This window comes from Bos indicus x Bos taurus, chromosome 1, assembly GCF_003369695.1.
Source record: "Bos indicus x Bos taurus breed Angus x Brahman F1 hybrid chromosome 1, Bos_hybrid_MaternalHap_v2.0, whole genome shotgun sequence".
In the NCBI taxonomy this organism is placed as follows: domain Eukaryota; kingdom Metazoa; phylum Chordata; class Mammalia; order Artiodactyla; family Bovidae; genus Bos; species Bos indicus x Bos taurus.
The window spans coordinates 42,972,728-42,987,358 of NC_040076.1; the positions used below are offsets into that span (position 1 = coordinate 42,972,728).

Sequence of the window (14,631 nt, forward strand, 5' to 3'; positions counted from 1 at the left end):
ATGCCAAAGAATTAATGCTTTTGAACTGTGGTGTCAGAGAAGACTCTTAAGAGTCCCTTGGACTGCAAGGAGATCCAACCAGTCCATCCTAAAGGAAATCAGTCCTGAATATTCATTGGAAGGACAGATGCTGAAGCTGAAACTCCAATACCTTGGCCACCCGATGCAAATAACTGACTCATTTAAAAAGACCCTGATGCTGGGAAATATTGAAGGCGGGAGGAGAAAGGGATAACAAAGGATGAGATGATTGGATGGCATCACCGACTCAATGGACATGAGTTTGAGTAAACTGCTCCGGGAGTTGGTAATGGACAGGGAATCCTGGCATGCTGCAGTCCATGGGGTCACAAAGAGTCGGACATGACTGAGTGACTGAACTGACTAACTGGGATGTTTTTAACATGGGACCCTAAAGACGGATGGTGTCATTAAAAAACTGGAAAGGTGAATTAGGTTGTATGAGAGAGCGAGTCAGTTTTGGACATACTGGACTTCCATTATGGTCCAGTGTTTAAGAATCCACCTGCCAATGCAGGGGACATGGGTTCATTCCTTGGTCCAGGAAAATTCCATATGCCTCGGAACAACTAAGCCTGTATGAGACCACTGAGCCTGTGTGCCTCAGCTACTGAAGACTGCCTACCTAGAGCCGGTGCTCCATAACAAGAGAAGCCACCATAATTAGAAGCCCGTGCATTGCAACTGGAGAGTAGCCCCAGCTTGCTGAACCTAGAGAAAGCCTGAGTGCAGTATCAAAGACCCAGTACAGCAATAAATAAATAAATAAAAATTCTGGACATACTGAACTTGGGATGTTCACTCAGCTAGTACATTATGTTATATAACAGGCAGGTTAACATTTTAGTCTAAAGCTCAGGTTGAGGAATACCTTGAAGTTATGGGTGAGGGTCATAAGACTAAGATCCTCAAATGAAAATCTGAGAATTCAAAAGGACTTTGGAGGTCATCTTTTTCAATTCCCCTGCTAACCCCTCATACACTAAAACCCTTCCACCAGTTTTTATTCAATTAGCATTTATTGAATGCCTATAAAACCCGACTGTGCTTAAGGCCTAACATGGACAGTAAGCAAACAAAGTTCAGTCAAAGGAGCCAACATTGTATGGGGGAGGCAAACATATAAAGAAATTTGTTGCTATCAGTGCCATGTTGGAAGTATGGACTGATGACCCAATATCAAATGGAAGGAGTTCAAGGAACCCGTCATGGCAAGGATGAACCTCTACCAAGTCCTGAATGAGAAGACAAAGTGAGGAAGGTGGTCTCAGGCCAGCTGTAAAGTAGGCTGGCCCACAGACCCCATGGCAAATGGCGCTGATGGAGCTGAATGAGGGTAACTATTGCTGACTTAGTGGGAGCAACTGGAGACTAGTGTGGAAAAGTGGGTAGGGACAAGATCTACAAGAGAATGAGATGGTTGGATGGCATCACTGACTCGATGGACATGAGTTTGAGCAGGCTTCAGGAGTTGGTGATGGACAAGGAAGCCTGGCATTGCAAAGAGTCGGACACGACTGAGCGACTGAACTGAACTGAACTGAAGAAGTCAGAATTTTATTCTGTAGTATTGAGAAGCAACTGAAGGATTCTAAGAAAGAGTGACATTATCAATCTTTACTTTAGAAAGCTCAACCGGATAGGTAGGTGAGGAATGGACTGGAGGAAGAGAGACTGTGGAGACAGGAAGAGCCAGTGCAGAGACTAGCCCCATGATCTGTGTGATTAAAGGGAGTGATGGTGGGTCTGAACAGCAATTCCAGTGGGCTTTGGAAAGGGGAGAGTTTTCAAGGAATGTTTATGAATGTTTTACTGCCTCAATATGGTGAGTAAGGAGGAGTTGAAGAAGATGCTCAGGTTTCTAAGTAGAAGGCAGTGCCTATCACACAGCAAGGGAAACTGGTTGGATGAGAATGTAGAAGACAAGGCTATGAGTTCAGTACGGGGACAGTTGAATATGTACTGATGTGACAGGCAATCAGTCATGTGCTAAGACTTCCAGGTATTGCCGTTCTCTCTGAGACAACCTGTCTTGTTTGTTGGACAACTCCTTTCATCAGGCATTGAGAGATAACCTTGAGGTCACAGAGGTGGTGGACAGAGCAAGATTTTATGAATCTCAGGATGGTGTTCTATCGACTACACAGAGCTGCACCAGAGGCAGAGTCTTCCTCTGTGAGCTAACAGGTTAGAGAAGCCTTCCTGGAACAGGGAAGCTGGGCTGTAGGTGCCTCGACTCCTTGTTATCATAGGATGAAAAGATCCTGGCAACACATACCTACATATGCCTAGCACAAGAGGTAGGAGCACTTACATTCTTCATCTCTTTTTTTCATCCCTGTTTTACAGACTATCTGGAATTTTAAAGGGTTATTAAAAGTGGAGAATAGAGAGCTAAAGAGGTTCTAACTGAGGTCAATGGCAGGAAGGGGATGAGGGGGAAAGGAGCAACTCAGAGTTATATAGAGAGAGGTGAAATCAAAATATCTTGATGACTGAGATCATTGAACAACTTCAGTATGTATTCTTATGCTTCCATTTCCTGGGATTTAGGAAATACAGAGTACAGAACTCTGGCTGAAGACCATCTGTGGAGGCCCCATTACTGTCTGAATGAGGGAACTGTAAGCAGAGCAAGTAGGTAGAAATTCTTTCTGCCTCTGTTCTCTTCTCACTTCTGAACATTGTTATTCTACTAAGTTTGCAAAAATGACCACAAAAGACCACACTGAGAGGGCCAGAATCTTGGAACACCTCACACCAGTAGAGTATAACAGATACTCATTTCTAGGACAATGCCTGGGGAGGGTAGAATTCTAGTTTATATGAGGTTTCTCACTGCCTGCATGTTACTCAGGCCAATTTTGTCATCTTCCTCATCTCTGGGGCTTGGTGTGTGTGGGGGTGGGGGTGGGGGTGGAGGGTTGACATCTGCTGAGGCATTACTTGTCCAGGACTATTAACACGCATGACTCAGATGGCTGGGCTAGATTAGAACTGAGGATTCTAAGCAGGACCCAGAGTAGATGGTTCTAGAGGAGGGCCATCATCTGAGCAACCCCTGGAAGCTAAAGTGCTTCCACAAAGGAGACCCTGGTCCAAGCTCCTTCCTACAGAGTCTCAAAAAGGCATGTACTTTAGGGGTTCCCATGGGGACAAGACCAACATAGAAAACACATACTGAGTAATTAATGCCTTCACGACACAGGAGCTCACTGACAACGCACTAGGACTTGTAGCAGTCACGGTGACTCTGTTCATGGACTGGTAAGTGAATGAATACTTTGGATGGAGGCTCTGGGAAAAGGCATGCATGGGGTAATTGTATATGAAATATAAGAAAACTGAAATATATATCATTTTAATATATTTATGTTTGTTTAATCCATGTTAAGAAATTTAAAAATAAGTAGAGTCTCACCTTAAATTTTAATTCCAAGACCTTACTCCCCTTTTTTGTCCTCTCTCTGTTCCTCTCATTCTTTCTTCCTTAATTGATAAGTGGAGGAATAGTGAAAATGAAATTGACCTGTAGAGAAAAGGAGAAATATGAAAACAGAGGTAACATACCACTATTTCTGCTTTCAAATGAATCCCAGATCAGCCACTTCTAAGGAAATAAGATGGAGGAAAAGAAGCTGGGGGCTGGTGTATTTGCTTCTGACTGTACCAGAACATCTGGGTTTTAATGGTATGATACAGTAAGAATCCTTGGCACCATCATTGCTATTAAATGTCTGTTATGCATTAATAAAACAGAAGAGGCTCATTTAATATGGCATTTATACTGGAAACCTTGGGATGATGATATGTAATGAATCACTGGTGGGTTTTATCAGTGAATGTGTATTTTTGGCAGGATAACAGAAAGAGAGAACAAATGAGAATTTACTTTTGTGATCTTCTAGAGGAATGGGAGAAAGAGAATGTGGCAGTTCTAGGGAAATATTTCAAACTTCAAAGACCAGAGCCCTAAGATCTGGTTACTGTTTTCACAGGAGCATTTTCTTTGTCCTGTTGACTGTTTGGACAAATGTTTACAACCAAGATGGTTGCTAAATGTCTGAATTCTGCTGAGGAGACTTTCTTCATTTCCACAGAAGGAAGTGGTTTGGATACATTTTTCTCCCTCTCTTGTAAGTTTCTTTCAGTGAGCCTTGTCAGTCAAATGTAGCGCTCAGGTTTATTGCTCCAATTTCCTTAATATGTATAAATTATTTCTTTAGGTATTTATTTGTTATAGCAAATATAAGTGTTGGGAACCTAATTTATTATAGAAGATATTGAATTTCTACTGGTAGATAAAGAGGTTAAATATTTTTTCTTGTCCTATTTCAGCAACATGATTAACCATGATAATTTTCCATTTGCCTCTTCCTCTATTACAAGCATCTCTCTCTTTCCCCACCCTACCCTCCTTGGTTTTTCTAGGAACATAAGAAATTTAACCAATTCACTTTCTTGGAGGTCAAAAGAAGAAGGCTTCAGCTTGGTATTTTATCTCTAATGGAAGCTGCAAAGGATTTGTGTACACACTGACCTCCATAAGAGCAATATCATGCCTAGAAATTAGAGAATTAATTACACATGCATGGTTAGCAGAGAAGTGAAAATTGAAGAGTGAACATACCAGAGTACTGGCAATAATATGATTTAGGTATGTAGTAGCTGCACGCCTCCCCCTGAATTCTTTCCTCTGGGACCTTGGCTGGCAACGCAGCCCAGAATTAAATAGACAAAGATGAAATGCTGTTTGGCTTCTGAGAAATTGAGTTGTTTCATGAGCTCATGGAAAACTATAACCAGATAGTTCTATCCAACTGAAAAGTGCTGTCTAGCCTCCAGCAAGGCTCCTGGCCTCTTTAGGTATCAGTTTCCTTGTCTGGAACAGAAGATATTTAGATATCAGTATATGCATCTGTTTGGGTGAGTGCTCAGTTGTGTCCGACTCTTTGTGACCCCATGGACTATAACGTGCCAAAGCTCCTCTGTCCATGGGATTTCCCAGGCAAGAATATCAGAGCATGTTGCCATTTCCTTCTCCAGGGGATCTTCCTGAGCCAGGGATCGAACCATCTTCGCTTACATCTCCTGGATCGGCAGGCAGATTCTTAAACACCTCACCACTTCATTTGGAGCTTCTGCTCCAAATTTTTGCATGATTCTTTTCTAATTTGTATTTCCTATAGGGTCCATGGGATTCCCTGGTGGCTCAGAGGGTAAAGAGTCTGCCTGCAAAGTGGGAGACCTGAATTTGATCCCTGGGTCGGGAAGATCCCTTGGAGAAGAAAATGGCAACCCACTCCAGTATTCTTGCCTGGAAAATCCCATAGACGGAAGAGGAGCCTGGCAGGCTACAGTCCATGGAGTTGCAGAGATGGACACAACTGAGCGACTTCACTTCATAGGGTCCGTAGTAATAGGATGCATGCTTGCATGCTAAGTCGCTTCAGCCATGTCCAACTCTTTGCAACTCTCTGGACTGCAGACCACCAGGCTCCTCTATCTGTGGAATTCTCCAGGCAAGAAAACTGGAGTGGGTTGCCATGCCCTCCTCCAGGGGGTCTTCTTGGATATATGCATAAAGTTAGACAATTCTTCCAAATTCTCATTGTCTGCTGCTCCCTTTCATCTCACAGCCAGATTCTAAATCCTTAATCCCTATATCACTTCCTATAATAGAAGGGAGAGGAAACTGATGACTACAGAATTCCTATCTGTGAAAGCATTGTTTGTGCTGAGCAGGAGTGGCTTTACAGGAGTTGCTTCACACACCCTCACCCTGCCCAGCAGTGCCCTTATAAACAGGGGCTGGATGAAGAGTTTCAGTTCTGTTCTGTGAAAGGAGCAGATGGGACCTTGGAGGGGGAGGGGACCTTATCAGGAAGGAGATGGGGGAGGTCAGAGAAGATAAAGCTGGCCTGCAATTTGAATGGAAGCTGGAGTTGAGGAAAGGCGAGAAACAGTGCAAATTCCCCAGTGATTGGAATGCTAAGATTGTTTGTGGCATATGCCACTCCCACCCCTCTTCCTCCCAAATTCTTCATTAAGTTTGCTCTAGTCACAGCCTAGACCGGGTGAAACTCTGAGAAAAGGGGAGTTGTACACAAGTTGTGTAGGGGACAATCAGGTTGTAGAGTTTATTGATTCTATATGGAAAAGGAGGGATGCTTCCTTAAGAGGTGAAATGACAGCAGAGATCAAAAATTCAGAGAAATCAGAAAACTCCTAGAACCAGAGGCCCGGAGAAACCGAACCCTCTGTGCCACTCACCATTTCTTAACAAGAGACTCAGATTCCATCCCTAAGTACGTCAGGATATTTGAACTATTTTAAGTATTAAAGGACGACGTGATTGTTGCAAGCTAGAAGATTTGGAATCATCCAGGTAGCTGACATCTGTTATACTAGGACAAGTGAATAATAATAACAATAATTCTACTTTTTATTTTCTAAGATTCAAGAGAATAGAATTAGAGATTGTTTTTAATGTGCATATTCTTTCAACGATTCCTTTTGGATCTTTTAATTAAATTTAATTTAGATCCTTTAAATGTAATAAGTCAGTAAAATAGGAAGCAGTATTTTCAACAATCAGCCTTTAGAGATTCAGTGTGTAAAATGAATACCTAAGGCTTTTAAAACAAATAAGTATATCATTTCCTTCATATCACATTCACAGACTAGCTAATGTTAGCCTGCCTTTCAGTACAATAAGGTATAAATGAGATGCAAAATATACATTTTCATTTAAATTGATTTTTTTATTTGGGGCATTCTATTAACCATAGTTTGTGAAATGACAGACTGTAGACTAAAAGGAAATAATATATTGTTCAGATTAACCTGACTTGCCATGAGCTTCTGCATTAATCATCAGGTTTTAACACCAATAGAAGTCATGCTTTACATTTGACTGACATACACTATCATTTTGCTCCTAGTTAACATACTGCACAAAAGTGATAATGTGAGGGATTTTTCTGAAGGATTGATTGCAGACCAAGATAACTCCTAGGAGGGGAAAAAAGCAGAATATAATTTCCCTTGCTTGGCTAATTTCTTTTTTTAATCTTGAAGGACAGTACATGCCTAGTGCTCACAGAATTTTGAATAAATAAAATTATTTTCTCATCATATATCTGGCATTATATACTGGTAATCCCTTTAAATCAGAGCTTAGTTTCCATTTGTAGGTCTGAAAATATGTAGATTCATTTTTGATAAATATAGTCAGTATATTTGATACTACTGATGACTAAAATGGAGGGTGAGAGAAGACCTTGATAAAAGATATAAATTATTGTCACAAAAAGTCACATAGTAACAAAAAATCATGGATTTCCTATTTGCCTAGGTGTCATTTGGAAGATGCTCAGATATTAACAACAGTTCCACCTTATAACAAAATTTAACTATTTGTTTAGCTGCTTGATTTGAAACAGTAAAAGTGATTTTATTTCCCCCAAATCAAATACCAGACAAAGCAATTCAGGATTCAATTTGGTCTTTTTTATCACATGTTATTATACACATATACAAAAATAAGATTAACAAAGTACTTCCTATCATAATATAAATATATCCATTCACTCTAGATACTGTTAGATGTCACATATGCATAAAATTAATTAAAGCACCTACAAAATAATATCCCCAACAGAGAGCCACGCAATATGTATATAATTCAATTGAACTTCTCTACAAGTTAACCAACTCTTAATAGCCATACATACATGCTTATGGCAGCTGTCAATTTAGAGAAATTATAGTTGTGCATGGCCCAGAATAAAATCTTTTAATACCATCTATGTCCTAATGGAAAACAAAATGAAACAAATGAGCTGTGTTTAAAGATACATTAAAATATTACACTCAGATACTTCTCTGGTGGTACAGGGGATAAAAATCTGCCTGCTGATGCAGGGGACATGGGTTCGATCCCTGGTCTGGGAAAATCCCACATGCTGTGGAGCAACTAAGTTCATGTGCCACAACTCCTAAGCCCACATGCCCTAGAGCCCGTGCTCCGCAGTAAGAGAAGCCACCGCAATGAGAAGACCATGCTCTGAAATGAAGAGTAGCCCTCACTCACTGCAACTAGAGAAAGCCTGTGTGCAGCAACAAAGACCCAGCACAACTAAAAATAAAATATAAATACATTAATTAAGAAAATATTATACTCAAATCCTATCTGTCATCACATATTCTCTCCTGAAAGTAAGTTTCCAACATTTATGTCCGTATACTATGTGCGCAAAACATTTAAGCTCTTCTTTACCTTTCAAGATTTTTTTCCTGGTCCTAGAATCATTTTCATAGTTGTGAATTTCATTCTATTCCATCCTGTGAAATTATCCCCACCTTTATTTTCCCAAACCAAATTAATCCAAGAGGTGGCTAACATCCGTGAAAGATAGAGTAACCTCTAAATATCTTTCTTTAAAAATTATCTTCATGGCCTTCATGTAGCCAATAAATGATAAGAAAACTGTATTTAGGAGAAGACAGTGTGAATTGTCTCTGATGATATCTTGAGAATGTAAAATATCCTTGAAAAAAAAAATGTAAAGAAACTCAGAATTCCACACTTTACCCAGTGAATGTTCATTTTTTTTCTCTAACAGATTTCCAAATTAATTTAAAACAAGCTGCATAAAAATTATGACATAATTTTCTGGACTGCAGAATCAATGAGTTGCTCTCCTGAGATGGTGAGTACCAACTAAGTCACCTGTGGTCTCTTTTGAGTAGTGATGGGAAAAATACTGAGAACCACTGGGCTAGAAGATTCAGTTCTGACAACCAGGCAGTTTGAGTTCATTTGGGTCTCTGACTTTTTCAGATTTACAGTTAAAAATCCTTTTTATGTCTGTTTCTGCCAAGCTTATGTCCCTTCCAAGCTGTATATCTTCCATATTCCTTCTCCTTTTCTATGAGTCTAAAAGAAAACACTTTGATCCATTAATGGAATGTAGTTGACCCAATGCCCTCTCTGTCACAATGTTGATTTACAGCCTCCAGGAGCAACGGGCAGCAAGCCAGGCTGCAGACAGTGACTAAACCCCAACAACACGTCAGATGCGGTGCTTGCTTAATGGGCCCCTCTGTCTCCAGTGAGCAGCCCGCCTGTCACAGTGGGTGCAGCTTTCTCATGGTAGGAATTAGTTGCACACATTTTCCTGCCTCCAGGATTTGTCAGAAGGCTGTCTATGACCAGGATGAGCCACTGAAGAATCATGCTCTAATACTGGGTCCCCTCCTGTGTGTGGGGAACCTGGCCAGAAGGGGAAGGGCAGGGCACTCACGTTTAGTGAGCATCTACCTCTGCTAGGTATTTGACACATGTGATGTTACTGATGTTTTCTGGCATCTCAGTGAAGTTTAATTATTCACACATGAAAACACTGGTTCAGTGATTAGGAAAGGACTCAGCAGGGTTGAGATTCCAGGCCTGCCTCACATGAGCAATGATGGTGTTTTTTCAGCCTAACCACACTGCCTCCATATTATTCTGAGAAATGCTTATATCACTCAGTAACCTAGACGTTTTACAAAACCTGCTACCAACAGGCAACGAATACCTAATAAAAGTGCATTTTTTGTGTTACAAAATTATCATTTGATACAAATGGTTATTTTGAAAACCATGCTAGGAGATGTCCATTTTATCTCTTGTATTTTCTAAAAGCTCATAAAATTTTTGTCTTGAGTATTTTGATAAGTACACAAGCCCAGGTCCTGGAATTGTATAGCATTGAATTTGGGGTTCAGAGAATGTACTGGCATTCTTCATCTTTGCTGAATCCCACCAGAGATCAAAGAATCTGAGAGATTAGTTTCCAGTTAAAAATGGTAGATTGACCACAATGTTTATTCCCTCCTCAAAATGATGTCAAAATGATATTAAAAGAATTCGGAAAGTATTAATATATACCAATAAGGACAATGGCTAGACCTGAAAATGGAGGGGTGGTGGTGGTGATCAGTCAGTGAATGTACCTATTGATCTGCAGGTCTCTGGTGCCCTTTTGCCTTCCTACTCTCACAATTCCAAAAACCAAACCACAATGTATATCTATAAAGTAAATGAAATGCTGTGAAACTTTCTGAGATTCTGGAACATTCTCCTATGCCAGAAGTATGCTGCTTATATTTTGTCTTGGGCCCATTGAAGGTCTCTTGAGGTAGGCTTGGTCAGTGGGTATTTTCATCTCATATCTCTGGAAGTCCCAACATTCTGTTTGCATTTTAACAGCTACTTACTAGATAGGCAAGAGCACGAACTGACTTGGTGCCAAGCTAATTGTCAAGCTCTTTTGCAGTGAGCCAGTTTGGCAACATAAAACTGTAAATTTTATAGTGAACCATATGATAATTTTGTCATAAACTGGGTTCTGAAGGCATTTCTTTTCAACCACCAGTGTGTATTAAGTCACTTCAATAGTGTCTGATTCCTTGCGACCCCATGGACTCTAGCCCATGAAGCTCCTTTGTCCATGGGATTTCCCAGGCAAGAATACTGGAGTGGGTTGCCATTTCCTTCTCCAATAGATCTTCCTAAGGAAGATTCAAACCAGGGATTGAACCTGCTCTCTTGTATCTCTTGCATTGGCAGGTGGGTTCTTTATCACTAGCGCCACCTGGGAAGTTCCAACTTCCAGTAAATCTTAGAATAACCCTTTACCACCATAACCCCAAACATGAGAAACAATTGCTCTGCCGAAAGTCATGCTTGTGTCTCTACTTTGCTTCACTTCTTCCCCTCCTCCATGCTTTCAGCTGCTTTGCTACATCCACTTGCGTGAAGTCCACCTACAATGGACTTGGTACAAACTATTAAGAGTAACTGGAAATCACAAATATTGCTTTACACTGTTGGACTTTCTTAGCTTAGGTTAAAGGTTTTACAGAATCCCTTCTGGAGCTTAATTTTTCCCCTCAAATCTTACTGTAAAGTGAGCCATAGACCATTCCTTTAATATCACGTGATCTTAAGATCCAGGCTTAACTGTGAATGTTGTTCCACATACATGCTTACATTTTAAGTAACTAGAGTATTTGCTGCTAGAGATCATGGAATATTTTATATTAATTTTAGTGTCTCTTGACAATAGACAGCACCATAGTGGTTTTCAATACATTTTTGATGCATTAATAATGTATCAATGAAAGAACCGTGAGTTGTTTTTTTTTTGCTCAGAAAAATTGTCTTCTTTTTTAGATTTTATGTGCCACCCTTCTATTTCCAGATTTCGCCAGTACCTTCTGTCCTAAAACCCATGTTACAGGATAAAAATAAAAAATAAACCCCTATTTAGCAAAGTCTGTATATTTAGGTTTCTGTTATTTGCAGCCATATGCACTCTTAACTGGAGAAGGCAATGGCACCCCACTCCAGTACTCTTGCCTGGAAAATCCCATGGACAGAGGAGCCTGCTGGGCTGAAGTCCATGGGGTCGCTAAGAGTTGGACATGACTGAGCGACTTCACTTTCACTTTTCACTTTCATGCATTGGAGAAGGAAATGGCAACCCACTCCAGTGTTCTTGCCTGGAGAATCCCAGGGACGGGGGAGCCTGGTGGGCTGCCGTCTATGGGGTCGCACAGAGTCGGTCACGACTGAAGTGACTTAGCAGCAGCAGCAGCACTCTTAACTGATGTGTATGTGTGGGGGGAGGGATGTACCACACTCCTGCTGAAACAAATCATTAAGCAGGTCAATAATGAACATGTTCTAGGAGGAATTTGTATTGAAAAGGCTTTGCTGTAAATTGGCCTAACAGTCACTTTCATGGATGCTGAGCATGAAATTGGAAAAGAATAGGTGTGTGTATACGTATAACTGAATCACTTTGCTGGGCACCTGAAACTAACACAGCATGGTTAATCAACTATGGTGGTGGTTTAGTCGCTAGGTCATGTCTGACTCTTGCGACCCCATGGACCATATCCTGCCAGGCTCCTCTGTCCATGGGATTCTCCAGGCAAGAATACTGGAATGGGTTGCTATTTCCTTCTCCAGGGGATCTTCTCGACCCAGTGATCGAACCAGGTCTCCTGCACTGCGGCAGATTCTTTACAGACTGAGCTATGAGGGAAACCCTTAATCAACTATGAAGTATGAAGTGAAAGTTGCTCAGTCGTGTCTGACTCTGCCACCCCATGGAATATGCAGTCCATGGAATTCTCCAGACCAGAATATTGGAGTTGGTAGCCTTTCCCTTCTCCAGGGGATCTTGCCAACCCAGGGATTGAACCCACGTCTCCTGCATTGCAGGCAGATTCTTTACCAGTTGAGCCACCAGGGAAGCCCAGAGATGTCTGGCAAGCATACAAATACATGTGATAAAAAGTGGAGTCCAGTGCCTACCATGAAATGGGTGTAGATGCAGTGGGTAAAGACTTTGCATTTTGTTGGGGAGATCTGGAAAGCTTCATAGAAGAGGCCTTGAAGATGAACTAGATTTCAGTAGGTTGAAAGGTTAGGATATGATCAGAGAAGAGAATGGTGTAGACAAAGGCATGAACGTGGGAACATGGAAAGTATGATCTTAAATGTTACTAGCTACCATACAAACTATACTATTTTTTCCCAACTCCTGATAACTGTCAAAATAACATTTTAGATCACTGAGATCCTGCATTTATATTTTAATTCAGCTACCACTGACCCTTTTGTCAGAGAAAAAATTTATTTCTCTGTTTAGTTCTAGCAACAAAAGGATGAACTGAGGACATTGTGAATTGGTGGTATTAATTAAACAAATTCTTCATTTTTACCCTCTCTCTGTGATAGAGTTTGGAATATACTAGTACCATATTTATTTTCCATGATTTTTTGGAAGTTGCTGTTTTTAACGACCTCAGGATTATAATAAATGCAATCTCCTTGACTATCTTTGCCCACCCTGTAATGTGTGATGATCTTTAACTGGACTCCTTGTCAAGCAAAAGAACATTCTACAAAGGAACTGATAGGGCCTGTGTACTGATAAGAATGTGTATTTTGTGAATTTTTCCACAGTGTGGGAGAATCCTTAGTGAATCTTTATTCACCACTTTAACTCCTATATTTTTAAAATCAAGTCTCTGATATACTTTGTTCCTTGATGGTGGGATGGAGAGATTACCTTTCTTCAAGGTTGCCAAGTAATTAATACCATGGACTTCTTGGCACATAATCGGAGCCAACCATCTGAATGATTGAACACACTGTAGGGTTTTCAGCAAAGAAATGTAATTAATTAAAAGTGTGCGTAACAAAAATTATATTCTCTGTGGGCACAAGGAAGCTGGAATAATGCTACTCTGAAGCTGCCACATGCCCATTGTGTATTGTTCAACTCTAGACAGTGACATTCGCAGCATAGTCTGGGGAATGGCACCCTTGTTGCTGGGTGGTGCACAACCGCCAAGGCCATACAAGGCAGCCCGGGCCATTCTTTGGTTGTCTTTTGTTGTGCTGACTGTAGCTGAAGGAGTCTCTTGCCAAGTTTCCCTGTATATTTTGCCGTTCCTGCAGCTCTTACTTTTCTTGGAGCTTTGGCAGTGGGATCTGTTGGCAGCTCTGTTATCCTAGGCCGTCTTTGCCTGTGTCCTTGAGTTCCTAGACAACCTGGAAAACTGACATGCATATACCCACAGTCTTTGCTGGGCCTTTAATGGGGATATTTTCTCTGTTAGCATTTTTTCCCCTCCTTCCGGTTGACAAGGTCTTCCCCTGCCTGTGACTTTTTGCTTCTAAGAGAACCATATTTTGTTTTTGTGTCCTTTTATGAGGGTGACTATATCATATACAGCCTAACTGAGAACACTTTAAAATATTTCATATGGTCATCCTAATACAAGGACACAAAGACCAAACATGATTCTCTAAGAAGGAGCTATTGATAATGATGCTGGGATAACAAATATAAACTGGGACTATCCTGAGCACCCTGGGGTGTCTGATCACCTGCCCTTCTCTCTCTCTAAGCTGATATGCAGCAGGTTCACACCTTAAAGAGTAGGAGCTATGTGTGGGATATTTCTGGGCTTCCCTGGTGGCTCAGATGGTAAAGAATCCACCTTCGATGCGGGAGACCTGGATTTGATCCCTGGGTGGGAAGATCCCTTGGAGGAGGGCAAGGCATCCCACTCCAGCATTCTTGCCTGAAGAATCGCCATGGACAGAGGAGCCTGGCAGACTATAGTCCATGTGGTTGCAGAGTCCAACATGACTGAGCGACTAAGAACAGCACATGGGATATTTCTGTTCAGTGAATCATTAGACAAAGCACCTTCACCATTAGCACCGCTTCCAGGACTCTCCAGACCTCCCTCCAGCATCTCAACAGCATGGCTTTGGCATGGCCAGAGGCCTATAGGGCCCTTGCTTGCTTGCTAAGTCACTTCAGTCGTGTCCAACTCTGTGCGACCCCCCCATCCCTGGGATTCTCCAGGCAAGAAGACTGGAGTGGGTTGCCATTTCCTTCTCCAGTGCATGAAAGTGAAAAGTGAAAGTGAAGCTGCTCAGTCGTGTCCAACCCTCAGCGACCCCATGGACTGCAGCCTTCCAGGCTCCTCCATCCATGGGATTTTCCAGGCAAGAGTACTGGAGTGGGGTGC

General features: G+C 41.4%; 1 long non-coding RNA gene across 1 annotated transcript; it reads left to right on the top strand.

The window, feature by feature from the left end:
* Window positions 1-3,025: 3,025 nt before the first annotated feature.
* Window positions 3,026-8,731, top strand: LOC113898673. Its single transcript, XR_003512710.1, has 3 exons — window positions 3,026-3,288; window positions 4,020-4,157; window positions 8,649-8,731. It is a non-coding gene; the product is annotated as an uncharacterized LOC113898673 (long non-coding RNA).
* The last annotated feature ends 5,900 nt before the right edge of the window (window positions 8,732-14,631 follow it).